At 34.7% G+C, this 23,724-nt stretch overlaps 1 non-coding gene and 1 pseudogene across 1 annotated transcript; one reads left to right on the plus strand and one right to left on the minus strand.

Annotated features, from left to right (window-relative positions):
* Positions 1-346: 346 nt before the first annotated feature.
* On the minus strand, positions 347-23,499 carry LOC113874758 (annotated as a pseudogene).
* LOC113853351 lies at positions 19,044-19,150 on the plus strand. The gene has a single exon (XR_003502524.1). It is a non-coding gene; the product is annotated as a small nucleolar RNA R71 (small nucleolar RNA).
* Positions 23,500-23,724: the final 225 nt, after the last annotated feature.

Raw genomic sequence — 23,724 nt, forward strand, 5'->3', positions numbered from 1 at the left:
AACTAATTAGTAAGACTATTTTATATACATAGAAAGTCAAGATTTATTGACATAAAAGGTTAAACTTGAATTTTGGCTAATAACATTTTACATAATATAAAATTAATCAATTTTAAATTATCTTATATTATTTTTATATCAAATTTAAAAAAAGAGTTAATAATATTCTACAACTCAATAACGCATTAACAAGCAAATTCCAACACGACCCGCATCTCATGGGTGACCTCAACCTCATTATTAATCACAAACAAGAACATTATCTTCATCCTATTCAGGCATATACATGTCACAACCTTATCGTTCTCAAAATAATCTCATTCACACCCTATACTTGTTTGATTTGTTACAGCCATGCGGGATTCTTGAGAGGTGTAACCACAGCCTTAACCTGCAAATAGTTATTGAGACTGTATATACCCTTCTCTCTTCCTACCCCACTCATCTTATACCCACCAAAAGGAAGTGCAGCATCAAACACATCGAAGCAATTAATCCATACAGTTCCAGCCCTTAGTCCTCGCATCAACGTATTGGCTGTCTCCAAATTCTTAGTAAACACACCCGCCGCAAGACCATAACGTGTGGTGTTTGCTCTTCTTATAACTTCAGAAATGTCCCTGTGAATGCATCAAAAGTCAAAACAACAATTTCTTTCACTTTTTCTCCTTTCCGTGCTTAAACCAAATTATAGAATATCAATTTAATACTCAACTAGTGTGAACAGAGTGATATATCAAATTAGTTCCTGAATAAGAGCATATATATATATTTCTGAATTTGAAAAGGTGACAATTAAAGGTCTAAAAGTCATACTTAAATTTCAGAATAGTTTGGACTGGGCCAAATATCTCATCTTTAGCTATCAGCATGTCATCCTGAACAATGTCTTGCGTCAGAAATCGTTGTCAAAAACCCTTATCAATATGTCTGTGAGTGTGCTAAGAAATATTCACACCACCTTAACATTCGAGAAGACTGTTGGTTGGACAAAGAAGCCTTTCGTGCCAATTCTGTCACCGCCACATTCCAGAATAGCATTGGATTCAATACCTGACTTATGTATCGGAGGATTATTTCAAACTGTTGTGAACCAATCTGGGATTCTCAGAACAGACAGTCAACGATATTAGTTAATCATGCCTACACTTTTCAGTTGGGATAACAAATAGGAAAGGATCGATAACCATATCAAATAATTTATTGCCTTTTTTTGTTTTTATAAATTTTTAGGAGGGAAAAGTGTTCCCTTCTGTATTAGGGACAGTCACCGAATTAAAAGAGTACTTAAAAAAAATTATTTATCTCACCCGGAAGAGATAACTGGAGAATAATTATTCGCATTTGTGTAATTTTTAATTAAATAATTTCATAAAATTACATGAAAAATTTAACTACAGTAACTCAACTCTTAAAGAGTAAATTTAAATAATTAATAATAGTAATATTTTAATAAAAATAATATGATTATACTTTGTGTTTCTAATGTAGTTAATATTTTTAAAAATTATAATTTATTAGTTTTAGATATTTAAATTCAACTGGTTAAAAAATTATTAAAATAATGCAGCTAATTTTTTATTTCATTTCAATCTATTGTTTGTTCGGAAAGTTTTGATCCACAATGTAGCAGACTATACATAAGTCTTCAGTTTGTGAATAGAAAAGCAATCCAAATTATGGTGTGTCTAAGAAAGATATTTACCTGAGGACCTTGTTGCACGCCTTTCTTAAATGGATCACCAACAACACGTCTCAAAGCAGTTGCCTTCGCTTTCTCCAAAAACTCATCGTATTTTCGTTCATGAACATAAGTACGTGATCCCGCACAACAGCATTGACCCTAAAAAACGTAACCTCATAAATATCTTATTCGCTTGTACTGGCCTAGTTCTCAGCGAATTGAAAGGATAAATCATAGATGGAATGGAATTAACTGTTGCGTTTCTTGATAAGGATCATAGAATTTATAATTCTCACATACACGTTGAAATAGTAAGAGACACTAACTTTTATCCATGAAATCTGATGAGAGTAATTCTTGAATCTCCTTTCTCAATCTATCTCTTTGCCCTTTCATTTCTGTTCTTTTTCACTTTCGATGGTTAACGATGAGTTACTTGAGATCTTATTGGCAGAGATAGAACCCTTATTCTATTAGATCCACTTCCATCAAGTTTGTTTCTTTCAATTGTAACTTCCCATAATAATAACCAATTACCAATAGGCCCTTTATCCATAATTATATTTCACATGAGTCACACTAATTAATTTATTTATCAATTTATTATTTTTTTTTCTAACATTCTTCCACTTGACTCATGTGATGCCATAACATTTCATGATTTAACAATTACATAAATCATGATGCGCATTAAAACTTTAAATAAATTAGTTCCGTCATTAATCATAATTAAAGATACAGAAATAATAAGAGTCATGGCGGTTACATGTCATTCAATCAACATATTCCCTTCTATGTACTATTATATTACCCTTCTCCTTAACATGACTTTAAACTGAGAAGTCCATAGTGGGTTCAAACATAAAGTCATTTTCATTAACAATAACATAATTAGTTTTCCACATCATAATTTGCATGTATGTACATAAAGTAGAAAACATAAATTTTAGAAACTTGTACATTAATGAGCTCAGTGTCAAATAGGCATTAAAGACAACATTAACATTTAACATTCACTAGTAGACATAATGCCCATATTCTCTACATGGCCAGTAAATACTTTGGGTGGTAACCCTTTTGTTAAAGGGTCATCAATCATAAGATCAGTGCTAATATGTTCTATTGACACTATGTTTCTGAACTTCTTCTTTAACGGCAAAGTATTTCAATTCCATATGCTTAGCACCTTTGGAATACTTGTCGTTTTTAGAAAAGAAGACAGCTGCGGAATTATCACAATAAATTTTCAGCGGCTTGGCAATACTGTCAACTACTCCAAGTCCTGAAATAAAATTCCGCAACCAGTTGGCCTGAACTGTGGCCTCAAAGCATGCCACAAACTCAGCCTCCATGGTGGATGCAGCAATGACTGACTGCTTCGTACTCTTCCATGAAATTGCTCCTCCAGCTAAAAGATACACATAACCAAATGTAGACTTTCTTGTATCTATACAACCAGCAAAATCTGAATCTGTATATCCAATCACCTCAAGGTGATCAGATCTCCTATAAGTAAGCATGTGATTCTTTGTTCCTTGCAAGTATCTTAACACTTTCTTTGCAGTTTTCCAATGATCTAGTCCTGGATTACTCTGGTATCTACCAAGCATACCAACTGCAAAACTAATATCAGGCCTCGTACAAGTTTGAGCATACATCAAACTCCCAACAACAGATGCATAAGGGATATTTTCCATCTGTTTCCGTTCCAATTCATTCTTTGGACATTGTATGAGACTAAATTTGTCTCCTTTTTGTATTGGAACAGGAGATGCTGAACATTTATCCATTCTGAATCTCTCTAAAACTTTGTCAATATATGCTTTCTGAGACAAGCCCAACATTCCTTGTGATCTGTCACGGAATATTTCTATTCCTATCACATAGCCCGCCTCACCTATATCTTTCATTTCAAAGTTGTTAGAGAGAAACTTCTTAGTCTCACTTAATAGACCAAGATCATTAGTTGCAAGCAAGATGTCATCAACATACAGAATCAGAAATATAAACTTGCTCCCACTGACCTTCAGATATATACACCGATTAACAGTGTTTTCCTTAAATCCAAAAGACATAATAGTATCATTGAACTTAAGATACCATTGCCGGGAGGCTTGTTTAAGTCTGTATATTGATTTCTTAAGTTTACACACCATGTGTTTCTTTCCTTCTTCAATGAACCCCACTGGTTGGTCCATATAAACATCCTCTTCTAAATTCCCATTCAGAAAGGCAGTTTTAACATCCATTTGGTGTAACTCCAGATCATAATGAGCTACTTTCTTAGAAACACATGGTAATTCTGAAAGAATCTTTCTTAGAAACTGGAGAAAATGTTTCCTTATAGTCAATGCCATCTTTTTGAGTAAAACCTTTGGCAACAAGTCGAGCCTTGTAACGTTCGATATTGCCATGAGAGTCACGTTTAGTCTTAAAGACCCATTTACACCCAACTCTCCTACTTCCTTCTGGCAATTCCACAAGGTCCCAAACACCATTTTGTGCCATTGATTTAAGCTCATCTTTCATGGCATCTAACCACTTATTAGAATTATCATCATTAATGGCTTCTGAAAATGAAATTGGATCATTATCAATGCCCTAAGTCATTTTCTAACTCTTGTAGATAAACCACGTAATCATTTGAGATGGCAGATTTTCTTTCTCTTTGCGATCTTCTTAATGTTATTTCTTGTGGTTGTTCTACTACAAGTTCATTGTTAACCTCAGGATCATTAATTTGTTGTTCTTCTTGATTGTTATGTGGTTCAACAACATGAGGAATAACAGTTCTTGAAGTATAAGCACTAGTTAAAGGAACTTGTACTCTAACTTCCTTAATCTCCACATCAGTGGATGCAAGAACAATCAGTGGATATTTCATTGGTTATCCAGAAAAATCAAAAGGGTATATGTTTTACTGTCTTATCCATAGTACAAGAATTGTGAAAACAGGAAATGCCCGGTTCATTGAGAATGGTGAAACCAGTGGGAGTGAAGCTTCACAAAATGCAAAGATTAGTAAAGAATGAAATTCTTCCAGAGTTAGACTTTACTGATCTAAATATATGTGTGGATTGTATTAAAGGCAAACAAACAAAACACACAAAGAAAGGAGCCACAAGAAGCACTCAGCTTCTTGAAATAATACACACTGATATATGTGGACCTTTTGATGTAAACTCTTTCAATAAAGAAAAGTACTTTATCACTTTTATTGATGATTTTTCATGTTATGGATATGTCTATTTACTGCATGAGAAGTCTCAAGCAGTGAATGCCTTAGAAATTTATATAAATGAAGTGGAAAGGCAATTAGACAGAAAGGTGAAAATTGTCAGATCAGATAGAGGTGGTGAGTATTATGGAAGATATGATGAAAGTGGACAACATCTAGGTCCATTTGCTAAGTTCCTTGAGAAACGTGGTATTTGTGCTCAATACACAATGCCAGGTACACCACAACAAAATGGTGTGTCAGAAAGGCGTAATCGTACTTTAATGGATATGGTTAGGAGCATGTTAAGTAATTCATCTTTACCTATATCGATGTGGATGTATGCTTTAAAAAATGCCATGTATTTGTTAAACAGGGTTCCTAGTAAAGCAGTTCAAAAGACACCTTTTGAGCTGTGGACAGGTAGGAAACATAGTTTGAGGCACCTGCATGTTTGGGGTTGCCAAGCAGAGGTTAGAATATACAATCCGTAAAGAAAAGAAACTGGATGCAAGAACAATCAGTGGATATTTCATTGGTTATCCAGAAAAATCAAAAGGGTATATGTTTTACTGTCTTATCCATAGTACAAGAATTGTGGAAACAGGAAATGCCCAGTTCATTGAGAATGGTGAAACTAGTGGAAGTGAAGCTTCACGAAATGTGGAGATTAAGGAAGTTAGAGTACAAGTTCCTTTAACTAGTGCTTATACTTCAAGAACTGTTGTTCCTCATGTTGTTGAACCACATAACAATCAAGAAGAACAACAAATTAATGATCCTGAGGTTAACAATGAACCGGGCATTTCCTGTTTCCACAATTCTTGTACTATGGATAGGACAGTAAAACATAGACCTGTTTGATACTTTCTATATACCTAGTATTTCTAGGAATTTAGTTTCTTTGTCTAAACTTGATGTTGCTGGATACTCTTTTAGGTTTGGGAATGGTTGTTTCAGTTTGTATAAGCGTACTTGTATGATTGGATCTGGTACACTTTATGATGGTTTATATAAATTGAATCTTGATAATTTATATGCTGAAACTCTTATGACCGTGCATCATAATGTTGGCGCTAAACGTAGTTTAGTAAATGAATGTTCCGCTTACTTGTGGCATAAGCGTTTGGGACATATTTCCAAAGAAAGAATTACTCTCATCAGATTTCATGGATAAAGGTTAGTGTCTCTTGCTATTTCAACATGCATGTGAGAATTATAAATTCTATGATCCTTATCAAGAAACGCAACATGTGGTATCAGAGCCTTAGGTTGTTGGATTTATGATTCTCCATAAATGATGTTTTTTCCAATACCCAATTTTATGAAACCGAAAGACATGTTGATTCCCTGTGTCACGTTAATTTCAAATTGGATAAAGATAAAATATTGGAATGTTACGAGCATTTGAAAGTTACGAATATTATATTAATATCAATATTGAATGGTCAAAGGCATTTGACATTTGGTGATTTGGGATTTGTCAATCTAATGTTTCAATCTCAATTATGAATGCCCCTGTGCGTGAAAGTTTTACATTGAAATTGATTGAAAACGTGAATGCGATTTGATTGCAATTTGAATGCCATGTCACGTCAATTTGATTTCAATTCGATATTTGGTATTTGTTAAATGCAATTTTCCGCTGTGCTTTCTAAAGGCATAAATCAATTATATAATTGTTGCAATTCAATTGTTGGGATTAAACGTATGATAGATTTGTTAATCACCAAAGTGATCAGGTCTGTAATTTTATTTAATTCCAAATTAGTGATGAACTATGTTTCGATTGCCCAAAGAATAGATGCTAAATTATAGATAATTGGTTTATGGGTTAATTGAAATTCATTATTATAAGGCATTTATGAATCACCCAAAGGTTGATTAGTTGTTCTTTTAAATAATGAATATGATTGTTGGTAGTGAGTATGCATTATTAGTTTTGTTTATATATCCAAAGATAATAAGTATTTCTAATTAATGCATATGTCTTACCAAATAATGTTAATTTTATTAGCATCATTATGTTTTGCGTATTAGTGTATCAGCCAAATGAGAACATTAATATGTATAGAATGTTTGTTTGTTATTTGAATCTGTATTGTATGATTAATTTATGACTCAAAGTGTTAATGTTAGACATGTGTTAATTGCAGTATCTGTTCCTGTATCTTTACATTCGCATGCTACATCTGTTCCAGTTTTTAATGGGTTGAATTTCTCTGATTGGAGCGAACAAGTCCAATTTCACTTAGGTGTCTTGGATCTTGATTTGGCCTTTCAAGTTGATAAGCCTGCTGCTATTACTGCTACTAGTAGCAATGAAGAGAAAACTCATTTTAAGGCTTGGGAAAGATCAAACAGATTGAGCTTAATGTTCATGCGAATGAGTATAGTAAGTAACATCAAATCGGCTCTTCCCAAGACTGATAATGCAAAATAATTTATGAAAAATGTGGAAGAGCGCTCCCAAACTGCTGATAAGTCTCTTGCTGGGACATTAATGAGTACTTTAACCACCATGAAGTTTGATGGTTCTTGTACTATGCATGAACATGTCATTGAAATGACAAATATTGCAGCAAGACTTAAGTCTCTTGGAATGGCAGTGGATGAGAATTTCCTTATGCACAGTATGTTAGTTCAAGAGGAAACCAGACTTAAGAATCAAGGAAACCACTCCATTCACTATGTGAATAATCAGGGAGCTGGAAAGAAAGCTGATAAGAAACATGGAAAGGGAAAAGGACCATTAAAGATTGGCGAGTCCTCTACTAAAATCCAGAAGAAAGATGACAAATGTCATTTCTGTGGGAAGTCTGGGCATTTCCAGAAGAATTGCCCAAAACGTAAAGTTTGGTTCGAAAAGAAAGGTAAGCATAATGCTTATGTATGTTTTGAATCAAATTTAACTGAAGTTTCACATAATACTTGGTGGATTGATTCTGGATGTACAACTCATGTTTCTAATATGATGCAGGGATTCCTTTCAACCCGAACCATAAACCCAAATGAGAAGTTTGTCTTCATGGGGAATAGAGTGAAGGTTCCAATGGAAGCTGTCGGGACTTATCGTTTAATCCTTGACACTGGATTTCATTTAAACCTGGCTCTGATACCACATGTTGCGTTTCTTGATAAGGATCATAGAATTTATAATTCTCACATGCACGTTGAAATAACAAGAGACACTAACCTTTATCCATGAAATCTGATGAGAGTAATTCTTGAATCTCCTTTCTCAATCTATCTCTTTGCCCTTTCGTTTCTGTTCTTTCTCACGTTCGATGGTTAATGGTGAGTTACTTGAGATCTTATTGGCAGAGATAGAACCCTTATTCTATTAGATCCACTTCCATCAAGTTGGTTTCTTTCAGTTGTAACTTCCCATAATAATAACCAATTACCAATAGGTCCTTTATCCATAATTATATTTCACATGAGTCACACTAATTAATTTATTAATTTATTTATCAATTTATTAATTTTTTTTCCCAACATTAACCTGATTAAAGAACAGAGAAAAGTGCGCAAGTTCCACAGCCTTGTCTATGTCAGCATCCTCACACACTATGAATGGTGATTTCCCTCCAAGTTCCAATGTCACAGGTTTAAGATTGCTTTTTGAAGCCAATTGGTATATAATTTTTCCCGTGTCAGTTGATCCAGTGAAAGCCAACTGCAATGATCCAAAAGAAATATTTTTATCCACCTAATCAGAATGGCTTATTTTGGAAAATGTTGATTTTGCACAAAATACTACTTTGTCAAATACACGAAGGGTAACGTTTTCTTCACATCTGTTGTAGGATCGGTGTGAAATGGAGCGAAGAGACATAGAAATGAAAAAAAGAAAGAAATAACTAAGGAGAGAGATGCCATGAATATATGATGGAAAAAAAATGTAAAAGAAATGAAAAAGAAAATAGGTATTTAAAAAAATAAAATCCCTACATGAAACTAAATTTTCTCTCCTAAAATTATAATATAACTTTTCTCTTTTAATTTAATAATTCTATCCTAGTTATTGACTAAAACATTTCTTAAAAAATACGTAAGTTTTCACTTTTTTACTCTTAATTTAATAATTTTTTTTGTATTTTTATAGATTTTAACTTAAAATTAAGAGTACGGTAGAGTGAGTTGGTGACACATTTTTCATGCATTATATGCTAAATCCATGGTTGCCAAGTATGTGATACGGGTACGGGGTACGGGTACATAATTAGTATAAATATACGCGGTATGGTGGATTCGGTATGCAATAGAGTCATTTGAGATAGCTCAGTAACCATGGTTAAGGTATTGTTCCTAAAGTTCCTGTTGGGGTATCAAGTCAATGTGGAAGACTAGATCGAATTTAATTGGAAATAAAGAGAAGTAAGAGAATAATGGAGACAAAATTTTAACGTGGGAAAAACTCCAAATCGGAAAAAAAACCCACGGACAACGACGAGCAAAATAATTCCACTATGTAAAAGGGAGAATACAAAAAGTCCTCTAAAATTATGAGGACAAAGAGTAATAAATCACTCTATTTTTTTCTCTCAATAAATACTCTCTCAGAATGGAATAAGAGCTACAAAATAACACTCTCAAATTTCTTCTTCTGATCAATGAATGATCGATTTCCGTATGTTCTTCATTCATTCTTACACTGGGTATTTATAGGCAAAATTTTGTAAAGTTTTTCAACAATTACTGTAGCAATTCGGTGCCTACCAAATGCAAAATTCAATGCCTACAGATTTTGAATGCCGGTGCCTACAAAGTTGAAAAAAAACAAAGTTGCTGCCTACAAAATATGACAAACTGAGCCACCTACTAACAATCTCCACCTTGGATCAGTTTTGATAAATTGCTTGACGTTGTTTAAACCCCGAAGGGCGTTCAAGTGCTGTAGAGACCAACCAAGTCCAAGCAATGCTGGAACTTGGCCTTTGGAAGAGGCTTAGTAAGCAGCTGGATTCTCAAATGTATGAATCTTCTGAACCATGACTTCACCCTTAGCAACAATTTCTCGAATAAAATGATGTCTTACATTAATATGTTTTGTCCTATCATGGTAGCGGTTATTCTTGGTCAAGTAAATAGCACTCTGACTATCACAAAACACAGTAAGAACATCTTGTGTAAGACCAAGTTCATTAATCAGACCTTTAAGCCAAAGAGCCTCTTTCACACCCTCTGTTGCTGCAACATATTCAGCTTCAATCGTAGATAATGATGGAAGATACTGAAGCTGAGCTTTCCAACTAATAGCACAATTACAGAGAATAAATATGTAACTAGAAAGAGATCTTCTTTTGTCAAGATCGCCACTATTATCCGAATCAACAAAACCTGTAACTTCAGTTGTTGCATGATTTCTATCGAATACCAAGCCAATATCAGAAGTACCTTTGAGATACCAAAAAATCCATTTTACAGCACTCCAATGATCCTTTCCAGGATTATGCATATACCGACTCACCATGCTAACGGCATATGCTAAATCAGGTCCAGTGCATACCATAGCATACATAAGACTGCCAACAGCACTAGCATAAGGAACGCGTGACATACGCTCCATGTCTTCCTCTGTCTCAGGACAAAGGTCAGATGATAACTTGAAATGTGCAGCAAGTGGAGTAGAAACATGTTTGCAATTAGACATATTAAACCTGTCAAGCACTTTCTCAACGTATTTTTGTTGAGATAGGAACAATTTACCAGCTTGACGATCCCTGCAAATCTCCATACCAAGAATCTTCTTAGCTGCACCCAATTCTTTCATCTCAAACTCATTATTGAGTTGAGTTTTTAATTTTTTGATCAGAGACTTGTCACGTGATGCAATCAACATATCATCAACATATAGTAACAAGTATATGTAAGATTCATCAGGAAGTTTTTGAAAATAAATACAGTCGTCATATTGACTTCTGCAATAACCTTGTCCAATCATAAAGGAATCAAACCCTTTATACCATTGTCTCGGAGCTTGTTTGACTCCATATAAAGATTTCTTCAATCGACAGACAAGATGCTCCTTACCAGAAACAATAAATCCCTCAGGTTGCTCCATATAAATTTCCTCTTCCAGCTCTCCATGCAGAAAAGTTGTCTTAACATCAAGTTGCTCCAATTCCAAGTCAAATAAAGCAACAAAAGCAAGCAAAACACATATGGAGGTATGACAAACAATAGGTGAGAAAATTTCATTAAAGTCAACACCTTCCTTTTGGCTGAAGCCTTTAACAACCAATCGTGCCTTGCATCTAGGATCTTCAACCCCGGGAATGCCGTCTTTCTTCTTATAGACCCATTTGCATTTCAAAGGCCGTTTGCCCTTGGGAAGTTCTGTTAAACTCCAAGTACCATTCTTATGAAGACTTTCAATTTCTTCATTCATAGCCACTAGCCATTTTGAAGAATCAGCACAAGAAACAGCCTCAGTATAACTGGCTGGTTCAATGTCATTATTTATTTCTTGTGCAACAGATAATGCATATGCAATTAAATTATCATCATAAGCATAATTTGCATATCTAGCTGGCTTAGTAATCGTCCTTCTTGGTCTGTTTTGGGCAATGTAATACTCCTCTTCCTGCGGCTGAATTGGAGAAGTGGTAATCTCATCAACATCATCATCACCACAAATATCAGCGCTAGACTCATTGATAGAAGTAGATGGAACATCAACATTAGGAGTTGTAGATTTCAACTCCAACTCCACCTTCTCACTAGTACCCTGCAGATTATTAGTACTAGTAGAAGAAATCACAGAAGTTTGTTTTCCAGAAGATAATAAAGCATCCTCATTAAAAGTCACATCTCTACTGAGAATTAATTTTTGTGACTTAGGATTCCATAAACGATATCCTTTAGATTCAGATGCATAACCAAGAAATATGCACTTAACAGCTCTTGGAGCTAATTTGCCATCATTGACATGTGCATAAGCAGGACATCCAAAGATTCTCAAATTGGAATAATCAACAGGATTACTTGACCAAATTTCTTCTGGAATTTTGAAATTAAGTGACGAGTGTGGAGAAATATTAACCAAGTAACAAGCAGTTGATATTGCCTCGGCCCAAAATTCACGTCGATGCCATAACCCAGCATTTGAGAGCATACAACGAGCTCTCTCAAGTAGAGTCCTGTTCATTCGTTCTGCAACACCATTTTGCTGGGGTGTTCTTGGAATGGTTTTATGTCTAGCAATTTCATGATTTGCGTAGAACTCATTAAATTCACCGTCACAGAACTCCAATCCATTATCCATTCTGAGCTTCTTGATTTTTCTCCCTGTCTGGGTTTCAACAAGAGTTTTCCACTTCTTAAAAGTGGGGAATGTCTCACTTTTATACCTGAGAAAATAAACCCAAACTTTGCCAGAAAAATCATCAATAATAGTCATCATATAACGACGTCCTCCATAAGAGGGAACTTTAGAAGGCCCCCAGAGATCAGAATGAATATAATCAAGAATACCCTTTGTACGGTGAGTTGCAGTAGAGAAACTTACTTTTTTCTGTTTCCCAAAGACACAATGTTCACAAAACTCCAACTTACCGATACCTTGATTACCAAGGAGACCTTGCTTGCTCAAAAGATGCATGCCTTTTTCACTCATATGGCCCAGGCGCATGTGCCATAATTTGGTGACATCATTATCAAGCATAGAAGAAGATACAGCTGCTGAACCTGTCACAACAGAACCTTGCAAGAAATATAAAGTACCAACTCGGTTACCTTTCAACAAGACAAGGACACCTTTTGATACCTTTAGGACTCCACCTTCAGATGAAAACTTGCACCCAAAAGATTCAAGGGTGCCAAGAGAGATAAGATTATGCTTTAATTCAGGAATAAAGCGAACATTAGTCAGAGTCCTGACAACACCATCATGAGCCTTGATCTGAATAGTACCTATTCCTTCAACTTTGCATTGGGTATCATTAGCCATTAAGACAATACCACCATTAATTGGTTCAAAAGTGGTAAATAGATCCCTATAAGCACATATGTGGTATGTGCATGCAGAGTCAAGAAGCCACTTATTTTTGCTTCTCTTGTCAAAAGAGACAACAGATGCCATAACATCTCCATCAGAATCAGTCTCAATATTAGCAGCTTCAACAGGTTGTTTACCTTTTTCTTTCTTTTGTTTATTTTCTTCTTTTTTCTTTAAGATAAAACAATCAAAAATATCATGCCCATATTTTTTGCAATAACGACAGGTAGTGTTGGATTTTCGTCCCCTAGATTTGGATCTACTCTTTTTGTGACTAGTACTCCCTTTGACTTGAGTTCTACCTCTAACACTTAGACCCTCACCCTTGTCCTCAGAATGAATTTCAAGATCAAATTTTTCTTTGGACAATAAATTAGATTTAACATCTTCAAAGGATAAGGTATCATTATTACCATACAACATAATTTCTTTGAAGTGTTTGTAGGTAAAAGGTAAAGAGACAACCAACAAAATAGCTTTATCTTCATCATCGATTTTAATATCGATATTTTGCAGATCCATAATAATAGAATTAAACTCATCAAGATGAGATTGAATGAGAGTACCTTCTATCATATGGAACGTATATAATCGCTCCTTGAGACGAAGCTTGTTGATGAGGCTTTTAGTCATATACAAAGTTTCCAACCTTAACCACAATTCCGCAGCGGTGGTTACATCGGCCACTTCACGTAGAACCTCCTTGGACAAGCAAAGTTGGATTGCTGAAAGCGCCTTTTCATCCAACTCATTCCATTGCTCATCGGTCATGGAAGCCAGTTTTTTTAACTTTCCATCTAAAGCTTACTTTAATCCGTTCTGAGTGAGAACGACTCTCATTTGTACTTTCCAAATAGAAAAGTTAATCTTGCCATCAAACTTCTCAATGTCAAATTTTGTAACGGTAGACATTTCCAATTAAATAACTGCTCTGATACCACTTGTTGGGGTATCAAGTCAATGCGGAAGATTGGATCGAATTTAATTGGAAATAAAGAGAAGTAAGAGAATAATGGAGACAAAATTTTAACGTGGGAAAAACTCCAAATCGGAAAAAAAACCCACGGACAACGACGAGCAAAATAATTCCACTATGTAAAAGGGAGAGTACAAAAAGTCCTCTAAAATTATGAGGACAAAGAGTAATAAATCACTCTATTTTTTCTCTCAATAAATACTCTCTCAGAATAGAATAAGAGCTACAAAATAACACTCTCAAATTTCTTCTTCTGATCAGTGAATGATCGATTTCCGTATGTTCTTCATTCATTCTTACACTGGGTATTTATAGGCAAAATTTTGTAAAGTTTTTCAACAATTACTGTAGCAATTCGGTGCCTACCAAATGCAAAATTCAATGCCTACAGATTTTGAATGCCGGTGCCTACAAAGTTGAAAAAAAACAAAGTTGATGCCTACAAAATTTGACAAACTGAGCCACCTACTAACAGTTCCCTGTTATGTGTAGGAAGGGAAAATGGATCTTTCATAACTAGACAAGTTCAAAGGTAAAGTATTAAGAAGGAACATTGGTGTGTAAAAATCTGATCACTGGGCAAGTGTACCCGTTGTCGAAGTAATATTATTAAAATTAAAATTAAAGTACCAAGTGTCGTATCCACAGGGACTGTTATTAAGAAACTTTTCCTTAATTGCGTAATTGTTAATAAATATGAAAAATAAACCTTGTTGATGAAATTGCTAAAAGTAAAAGAATAATAAATTAAAAGGAACAGATATTCTAGTGAAAATAAATTATAGAAAATTATGAATATAGGTATTCAATGTAAAAAGGCAAGTATCTAGATTGTAAATCCCCCTAAGTGTCCAAATAACTGAAATTCTTCTTCAACTACTTAGTTCCAAACCCTTATCGCTATAGGAAATTCTAAATTAAATCAATACCTTTCTCAAGGATAATGATTCCTAACCCTCAGTTGATTAATCGGAATCTCTTCCTTAATTAATACCCCTAGGTTGCATTAAGTTCATTATGAATTCCATAATTAGGGTTAATCCTAATACAGAAAACTCACGTCTTTCTATCTCTAGAAATACATTCAAGTCTTTTTAATTGAGCAATGTTAATTTCATGCAGGAATTTTACTCAAATTCAAACAAGAAAACAAGATAGAGAAAATTGATACTACTCAATTAAACCCAAGAGTAAAGAACATGAAATAACATTAGAAGAATTCCAGAAAATTTAGTCAATTAGGATTCATTACGTCTAGATACTCAAATGAAAATTAGAACCTAAACATCTTCAAATTAAAATTACAAAAGAGATGAAATAAAATGCTTAATCCCATCCTCTTGCCGTCTCTGAGTCTTTCGTCTCCAAAAACCTCCTCCTCTTCCGTCTCTGAGTTCAGTTCTCCTTTTATAGAAATTATCCTAGGGTTAATTTTCTCGCAAAAGTTAAATTTCTGACGCGCGTAAAAGTACACGCCCAAGTACACGGCCATGTACTTGGCCGTGTACATCTCTGTTTTCTAATAGACGCCTTTCAAAGCTTTCCATAAAAGTACACGCTCATGTACACGGCCATGTATCTGGCCGTGTACATCTCTGGTCTTGATGATACACTTCAATTGACGCGACCAGTAAGATACACGCTCATATACACGGGCATGTACTTGCCTGTGTATATCTCTGGTTTCTTTTTCTTCAATTCTTGACATCTTTAAGGCTTTCACTTCTTGATCTTTTTTCCTGAAATATGAATAAAATAAAATTAATAATAGTAAATTTTCTCAATGAATAGCTTAAAACTCTCAATTATCATTCATGAATTACAATGTAGAATCAAGTATAGAAAGCATTTATCAAATTCCCCCGAACTTGAACGATTGCTTGTCCCCAAGCAAAGAAATGAATCAATTTTACCCTTGACAACAAAGAATCAAATTCCTGATTTTTTTTTATTTTTATTATTTTTATTTTATTTTATTTTTAGAGGGAAAGTAATTCTTAAACATCAAATTGTGCTTTCTTTTGCTCTCGACCTCTGTAACTTCAGACAGAATTGAAATAAGAACCTCTTTACCATTAGCTCTTAAAATTTTAATTCAAAACTTTGAATTCTTCTACAAGGTGTTTTTTAATTTTCTTTACTTTGAGCCATGATCGGCTAATAGGGTGCATTTTATGCTCCATCCCAATTAGCACAAGGTATTAATGGAAAATTCCACCCCTTGGTTTCCACATTGATACCTCAAACAATTTCGGGGTTCTAGGATGTGGTATCCGGACATTGCCTGCAATCCACATTCAACTAGTTATGCTTCTATGACATGCTCTTTTATTTCTGAGCAGAGCCCCAATTTTTCAGATATTAACGATTCTTAAAAAAAAAATTGCATAGATTCAAGGGCATAGATTCAAGGTCCTCAAATCAGAAAAATCTACCGATATTTCAATCGAGAAACAATCAAAAACACAAATCCAATATCTAGAATAACTGCATATGAATCTTTATTATTATTTTTTTATTTTTATTTTCAGGAATATCATCTTCTATGCAACAGTAAAATTGACTCAGTATTGCTCAAGAATAAAACAACAATTCAGTTCAAACATCTATAATTATCTACCCCACAGTGTAAGATTTGCATTGTCCTCAATCAAATAGAAGAGTTAGAGTGCAACTAAAACTTCCCTGAAGAGTAAGTAAATAAGCAAAGAATCTTGGGAAGCAAAACTAATCTGAGATTGACTTGGAAAGGAAACCTGATTAAAATTGATTTATAAGAAGATTTAACTCAGTTCATAATGACAAGAGGAGTAGAACGATCAAAATAATGCGATAAAGAAACAGAAGCAATAAACAGACAAAAGCAATTTAAATCCTAAACATAACATAAGTAAAAAAATTTAACAACTAAGACTCCTAATTGTAGACTAAACTGCGCATCATCTTAGTCTTCATCATCTATACTAAGAAAGTGGTCAGAAGGAGATGGGGTTCATGCTGGGGCGAGGACGCTTATTCAAAATATAAATAAATGAGCAAATAAATAACTAAATTAAAATAAACTAAACCTACCTAACCTAAACTATTCAATATAATTCAACATTCAAAATTCAACATGAGGAGTTTAAACTCCTCATTTGCAAAAGTTTGTAGTTGACCCCCTTGGTACAGTTTCAGCTTATGTTCATTCACCTTAAAATTTCCTTTTTCTGGATGAGTTAATTCAATTATACCACAAGGAAATACCTTATGCACAGTAAACGGTCTAGACCAATGGGATTTGAGTTTACCTGGGAATAATTTGAGGCGAGAGTTGTACAACAGTACTAAATCACCTTTTTGAAATAGTTTACCTCCCTTGAATTTTTTATGATGGTAGACCTTCAATTTTTCATCTGGTGGTTCATTAATGGATGGGTTGGGTTGCTTCTCTGATTTCCACTCTAAAACTTTGAAGTCTCTCTTTCTCCATAATGGCTTAGTGGCTTTTAAATGACACCACTGTTCTTGAGTTACCAAGCTCATATCATCTTTTCCTCTATCATGAACTAAGCTTCTTTCCAATGGGTTTGAAATCAAGAATTCCTGTGCACAATCATAAACATAATCATTAATTACATTAATAAAGTAGCAAGAATCATCTTGTTTCAAAGACTTTTTTATCACATCAGGAATTTTGAAAGTGACTTTTTCATCTCCAACCCTCAAAATTAACTTTCCATCCCTCACATCAATTATAGCCCTTGCAGTAGCTAAAAATGGACGACCTAAGATCAAGGGAACATTAGTGTCCTCGTCCATATCAAGAATCACAAAATCAACAGGAAAAATAAATTTGTCTACTTTTACAAGCACATCCTCAATGATACCCCTAGGATATTTAATTGACCTATCAGCTAATTGAATACTCATCCTAGTTTGCCTAGGTTCCCCTAAACCTAATTTCTTAAAAACAGAATATGGCATCAAATTAATGCTAGCACCTAAATCAGCTAAAGCCCTATCAACTATCAATCTACCAATGAGACAAGGAAGAGTAAAACTCCCTGGATCCTTTAATTTTTCGGGCATCTTGTTTTGCAGAATTGCTGAGCATTCTTCATTCAGAGTTACTGTGGCCAACTCCTTCAATTTCTTCTTGTTGGACAATAGATCCTTCAAAAATTTGGCGTACTTGGGCATCTGTGCCAAGGCATCAACAAACGGTAAATTAATATGAAGCTGACGAAATAAGGAAAGAAATTTACCAAACTGTTCATTGTCTCTGTCCTTCTTCAATCTAGCTGGGTAGGGAAGTGGGGGTATGAATTCTTTCACTACAGGGAGCTTTTCCACAGTCTCCTCTTGACATTTATCCTCCTCTTCAACTGCATCTTTTTCTGTTTCTTGCTTCCCCTTCTCTTGTAATGTTCTGCCACTCCTTAATGTTACTGCATTGACCTGCTCCCTAGGATTAGTCTCAGTATTGCCAGGCAAGCTTCCTTGGGGTCTTTCTGAAAGAAGTCTAGAAATTTGACCCAATTGAATTTCTAGATTATGGATAGAGGCTTGTTGATTTCTTAGTGCTGTCTCGGTAGATTGGAACCGAGATTCTGAAGTTTGAATGAATTTGGTCATCAACTCCTCAAGGTTTGACTTCTTTTCAGCTGGGGGTGGTGGTGGATGTGAAGCTTGTTGAAATCCTGGGAGTGTGTTGTTCCGCATTGGCTGTTGGTTGTTGTTCCATAGTTGGTTTGCATAGTTCCTCCAGCTCGGATTATTCATGCCATTATAATTTTGGTAAGGTGGTATGTTTCCTATCACATTGGTATATTCTTCCTGAGTAGCTCGACACTCATGATTAGGGTGGCCTCCTCCGCAAATATCACATCTCATTACCGGAGCAACTTGATGGTTAACAGATAGACCATCAATCTTCTTCCCTAAGGCTTCCACTTGCATTGCCAAGGATGTTACTGCATCAAGAATATAGATCCCCGCCGATTTTGCAGGTTTGGATCGAGTGGAGCTCCACTGATAGCTGTTCATTGCCATTTCTTCAAACAGTTCTTGTGCAGCCCTTGGTGTCTTGCTATTCAAAGTGCCCCCAGCTGCAGCATCTATCATTTGTCTTGTGGCTGGGTTTAATCCATTGTAGAAGGTCTGCACTTGAAGCCAGTCCGGAATCCCATGATGTGGGCATTTCCGCAACAATTCCTTGAACCTCTCCCACGTATCGTATAACGTCTCTGTCTCTAACTGGTAGAAGGAAGAGATATCATTCCTCATCTTGGCAGTTTTAGCGGGAGGAAAATATTTTGCCAAGAATTTTTCTGCCATAGCCTCCCATGAAGTGATAGATCCTCGCGGGAGAGAGTTCAACCATTGCTTTGCTCTGCTCCTGAGAGAAAATGGGAATAACCTCAAGCGGATTGCATCATCAGTAGCTCCATTAATCTTGAAAGTATCACAGATCTCCAGAAAATTAGCGATGTGAGCGTTTGGGTCTTCATCTTGCAACCCATCAAATTGAACAAACTGCTGGACCATCTGAATAATATTGGGCTTTATTTCAAAATTTCCTTGCACATCCGGACGAACAATGCTAGACTCTGTCCCTGTTAATGATGGACGAGCATAATCGGACATGGTCCTTGGTTGATCTTCATTGTTTGCCATTCCTTCCATGTGTGTTTGTGCGTTTTCCTTCTGTACTAGCAGTCGCCTCTCTTTCCGAATTTTTCGTAAAGTTATTTCGATCTCTGGGTCAAATTCAAATAGTTCTTCAGACAGTGCAGTAGAACGGGTTCTGATCATACACCAGAAAAATCAGCTCCTAAAAAGAATGAAAGCAAAATAGATAGTTAATTCAAGACTAAAGAAATAAATAAAATTAGTAAATACGTAATAAAGGGAATCCTAATTAAACAGTCCCCGGCAACGGCGCCAAAAACTTGGTGTGTAAAAATCTGATCACTGGGCAAGTGTACCCGTTGTCGAAGTAATATTATTAAAATTAAAATTAAAGTACCAAGTGTCGTATCCACAGGGACTGTTATTAAGAAACTTTTCCTTAATTGCGTAATTGTTAATAAATATGAAAAATAAACCTTGTTGATGAAATTGCTAAAAGTAAAAGAATAATAAATTAAAAGGAACAGATATTCTAGTGAAAATAAATTATAGAAAATTATGAATATAGGTATTCAATGTAAAAAGGCAAGTATCTAGACTGTAAATCCCCCTAAGTGTCCAAATAACTGAAATTCTTCTTCAACTACTTAGTTCCAAACCCTTATCGCTGTAGGAAATTCCAAATTAAATCAATACCTTTCTCAAGGATAATGATTCCTAACCCTCAGTTGATTAATCGGAATCTCTTCCTTAATTAATACTCCTAGGTTGCATTAAGTTCATTATGAATTCCATAATTAGGGTTAATCCTAATACAGAAAACTCACGTCTTTCTATCTCTAGAAATACATTCAAGTCTTTTTAATTGAGCAATGTTAATTTCATGCAGGAATTTTACTCAAATTCAAACAAGAAAACAAGATAGAGAAAATTGATACTACTCAATTAAACCCAAGAGTAAAGAACATGAAATAGCATTAGAAGAATTCCAGAAAATTTAGTCAATTAGGATTCATTATGTCTAGATACTCAAAGGAAAATTAGAACCTAAACATCTTCAAATTAAAATTACAAAAGAGATGAAATAAAATGCTTAATCCCATCCTCTTGCCGTCTCTGAGTCTTTCGTTTCCAAAAACCTCCTCCTCTTCCGTCTCTGAGTTCAGTTCTCCTTTTATAGAAATTATCCTAGGGTTAATTTTCTCGCAAAAGTTAAATTTCTGACGCGCGTAAAAGTACACGCCCAAGTACACGGTCATGTACTTGGCCGTGTACATCTCTGTTTTCTAATAGACGCCTTTCAAAGCTTTCCATAAAAGTACACGCTCATGTACACGGCTATGTATCTGGCCGTGTACATCTCTGGTCTTGATGATACACTTCAATTGACGCGACCAGTAAGATACACGCTCATATACACGGGCATGTACTTGCCCGTGTATATCTCTGGTTTCTTTTTCTTCAATTCTTGACATCTTTAAGGCTTTCACTTCTTGATCTTTTTTCCTGAAATATGAATAAAATAAAATTAATAATAGTAAATTTTCTCAATGAATAGCTTAAAACTCTCAATTATCATTCATGAATTACAATGTAGAATCAAGTATAGAAAGCATTTATCAAACATGTATTTATAATTTAAACGATTACCACCTTGTCCACATTCATATGACTAGCAAGAGCAGAACCAGCAGTTGGACCAGAACCAGCAGTTGGACCAAAACCAGACACCACATTTAGAACCCCAGGGGGAAGACCGGCCTGTCACAGAAATATTCATTTTAGATGGATTACAATCCAATGCAACATTATCAATGTTCCTTAAATTGGATACACCCATTAAGAAGAGTACCTCGTGAAATAGCTGTGCTGCAAATAAAGCAGTCAAAGGTGTTTGCTCAGCTGTCTTTACTACTAGAGTGTTACCACAAGCTAGCGCAGGCCCAACTTTCCAAGTAAACAATAATAGAGGAAAGTTCCAAGGTATGATTTGCCCTGCAACCCTAATTGGTTCATGCAATATTTGTGCATGATAATTCCCATCAGCTGGAACCGTGAGACCATGTATTTTATCTGCCCAACCTGAATCAATTATGGCAGGGAAATCATCAGAAAAACAATGTATTCCAGAATAGATGAATAACTATTTTTCTAATGCGCCGATTTTATTAGAAATTATAAGATATAATGTTATTCATCTATTCAAATTCTATGATTTTTGATAAAAATTTATCATATATAAGTTTTAAACACACTAAAAATATGGATAATAAATAAACATTTGATGGTGGTCTCACGGGCCTCCCTCACCAGCATAGTAATGAAGCAGACGTACAACCATGGGTAATTCAATTTTGGCTGCCTGTTCATAAAGCTTGCCGTTATTCCATGTTTCAAGTGTTGCAAGCTCCTCAATGTGTTTCTCAACCAAATCAGCAATGCGCAATAGTATTCGTGATCTTTCCTGCAGTGTTCACAGACATAAAAATAATATTAGTTGATTAAAATAAATGTATTTGCAATAAAGGAATAGATGGTATGTTAGCATATTAAATTGCGGTTAGGAGGCCTTTGTAATAGCATCTATGGCGGTGTTCGTAGTTTAATTTTTATAATTTTAATAATCATTTTTGTTAACATTGATTTTTAGAATTAATTTTATGTATTTAAAAGTAATAAAATTGTATTAAAAAATTATTTATCAGATAAAAAACACATTGAATACTTTTTTATAATAAAATTATGCCATTTTAATTGTGTAAAATAAGATTAAGGTTAACATTTTTATTTAAACAATTGGATTAGAACTGTAAGTGTAATTCAAAAGCATAGATGTGATGTATGTAGGAGTATGAAGTATAGAGGGAGTTCATACATAAGGGGTCATCTTTGGCCATGGTCCCTCGTCAAAAGCTTTTCGAGCTGCAGATACTGCACGATAGATATCCTCTTGATCACCTTCAGCGACATTAGCAATCACTTCCCCAGTTCGTGGGTCATATGTAGGAAAAGTTTTTCCTAGTAACCAACAAATGTTCCCCGTGAGGTTTCACAATTTGTCACCTACCTAACGTTACATGACATTAGAAGTGTTAAACCATATGAACCTGAAGCAGCATCCACAAATTCTCCGTTTATTAGATTATTGGTGTATCTTATTTCCACAGATGGTGTAACTAATTCATCAATTTCTGCGACGCTGCTGAAGCTGTTGATATTTTTCCTCCATTTACTGTCTCTACCTTCAAGAAAACAGAAGAATGTGTTACATTTGATAGGACCAATATGCATAACTTTCATTGGCATACCATTGCTCTTCCATTATCCTTACATATTCTGCCCTATCATTTTCCTTATAGTTTCAAAATTTTTATGGGTTTATTTGTTTTAAAGTGACAAAATTAAATTTTGCATTTTTTAATAAAAAGTAGGAAAATGTTAAGACACTGATTAAAGAATTAAGAGTAGACATTTTTTTATTAGAAAATGTAAAATGATATTTGCCTGTGTAATTTCTAATGCATTTCAACATGATTTTTAAGAAAAAAATATCATTTATCAGTTCTTTAAATAATATCCATTCTAAAAAATATACATTGTAATAAAAATGTGTGATTTAGATTAATTTATATGCCTTTAATAAAAAGCCTCATAATAATGAAGATTTATCGTACCTATATGCACTGGGAAATAAATATGAAAACATCACCCAGGAGAAAATTTTCCTTTTTGATCATATAATCTAAACAGCATCTTAGAAATGTTAACTGGAAACTAATAAAATACCCGCAAATGTAACATCCACAAAAGCCACAGAAAGTTAATCTAGAGGAGTTATCAATGATAAATGGATAAGAAAAGCTAAGCATTTAAATACACAGGTGAAAAAGTAGTTAACTTTTATTATTAGGCTCACCTAAACTCTGAATCCGAGAAGCAAAGCAAGGAAGAGGCAAGGAGGAAGATAGAGAGCGATTAAGCAACGAGGAAAATCTGGGTGCTGCCATGATAGAAAAGAGAATCCAACTTAACCCTTGTCGCAATAAGCATTAGCACAAGGATTTATTTCAGAAACAAATGTACCCAACAAAAGAAGAAAACAAATCTTGTTTGTCGCCCCATTTCTTCCTCGTAATTATCCTTCAAATTCTATGTCCCGACACGTAGCATTTTTAGTATTTCACCGAATCCGGTGATGAAACCCAACTTATCGTTATCAGAATCCAATGTCA

The sequence above is a fragment of the Abrus precatorius genome, unplaced genomic scaffold, assembly GCF_003935025.1.
Source record: "Abrus precatorius isolate BTA unplaced genomic scaffold, Abrus_2018 Scaffold10, whole genome shotgun sequence".
Classification (NCBI taxonomy): Eukaryota; Viridiplantae; Streptophyta; class Magnoliopsida; order Fabales; family Fabaceae; genus Abrus; species Abrus precatorius.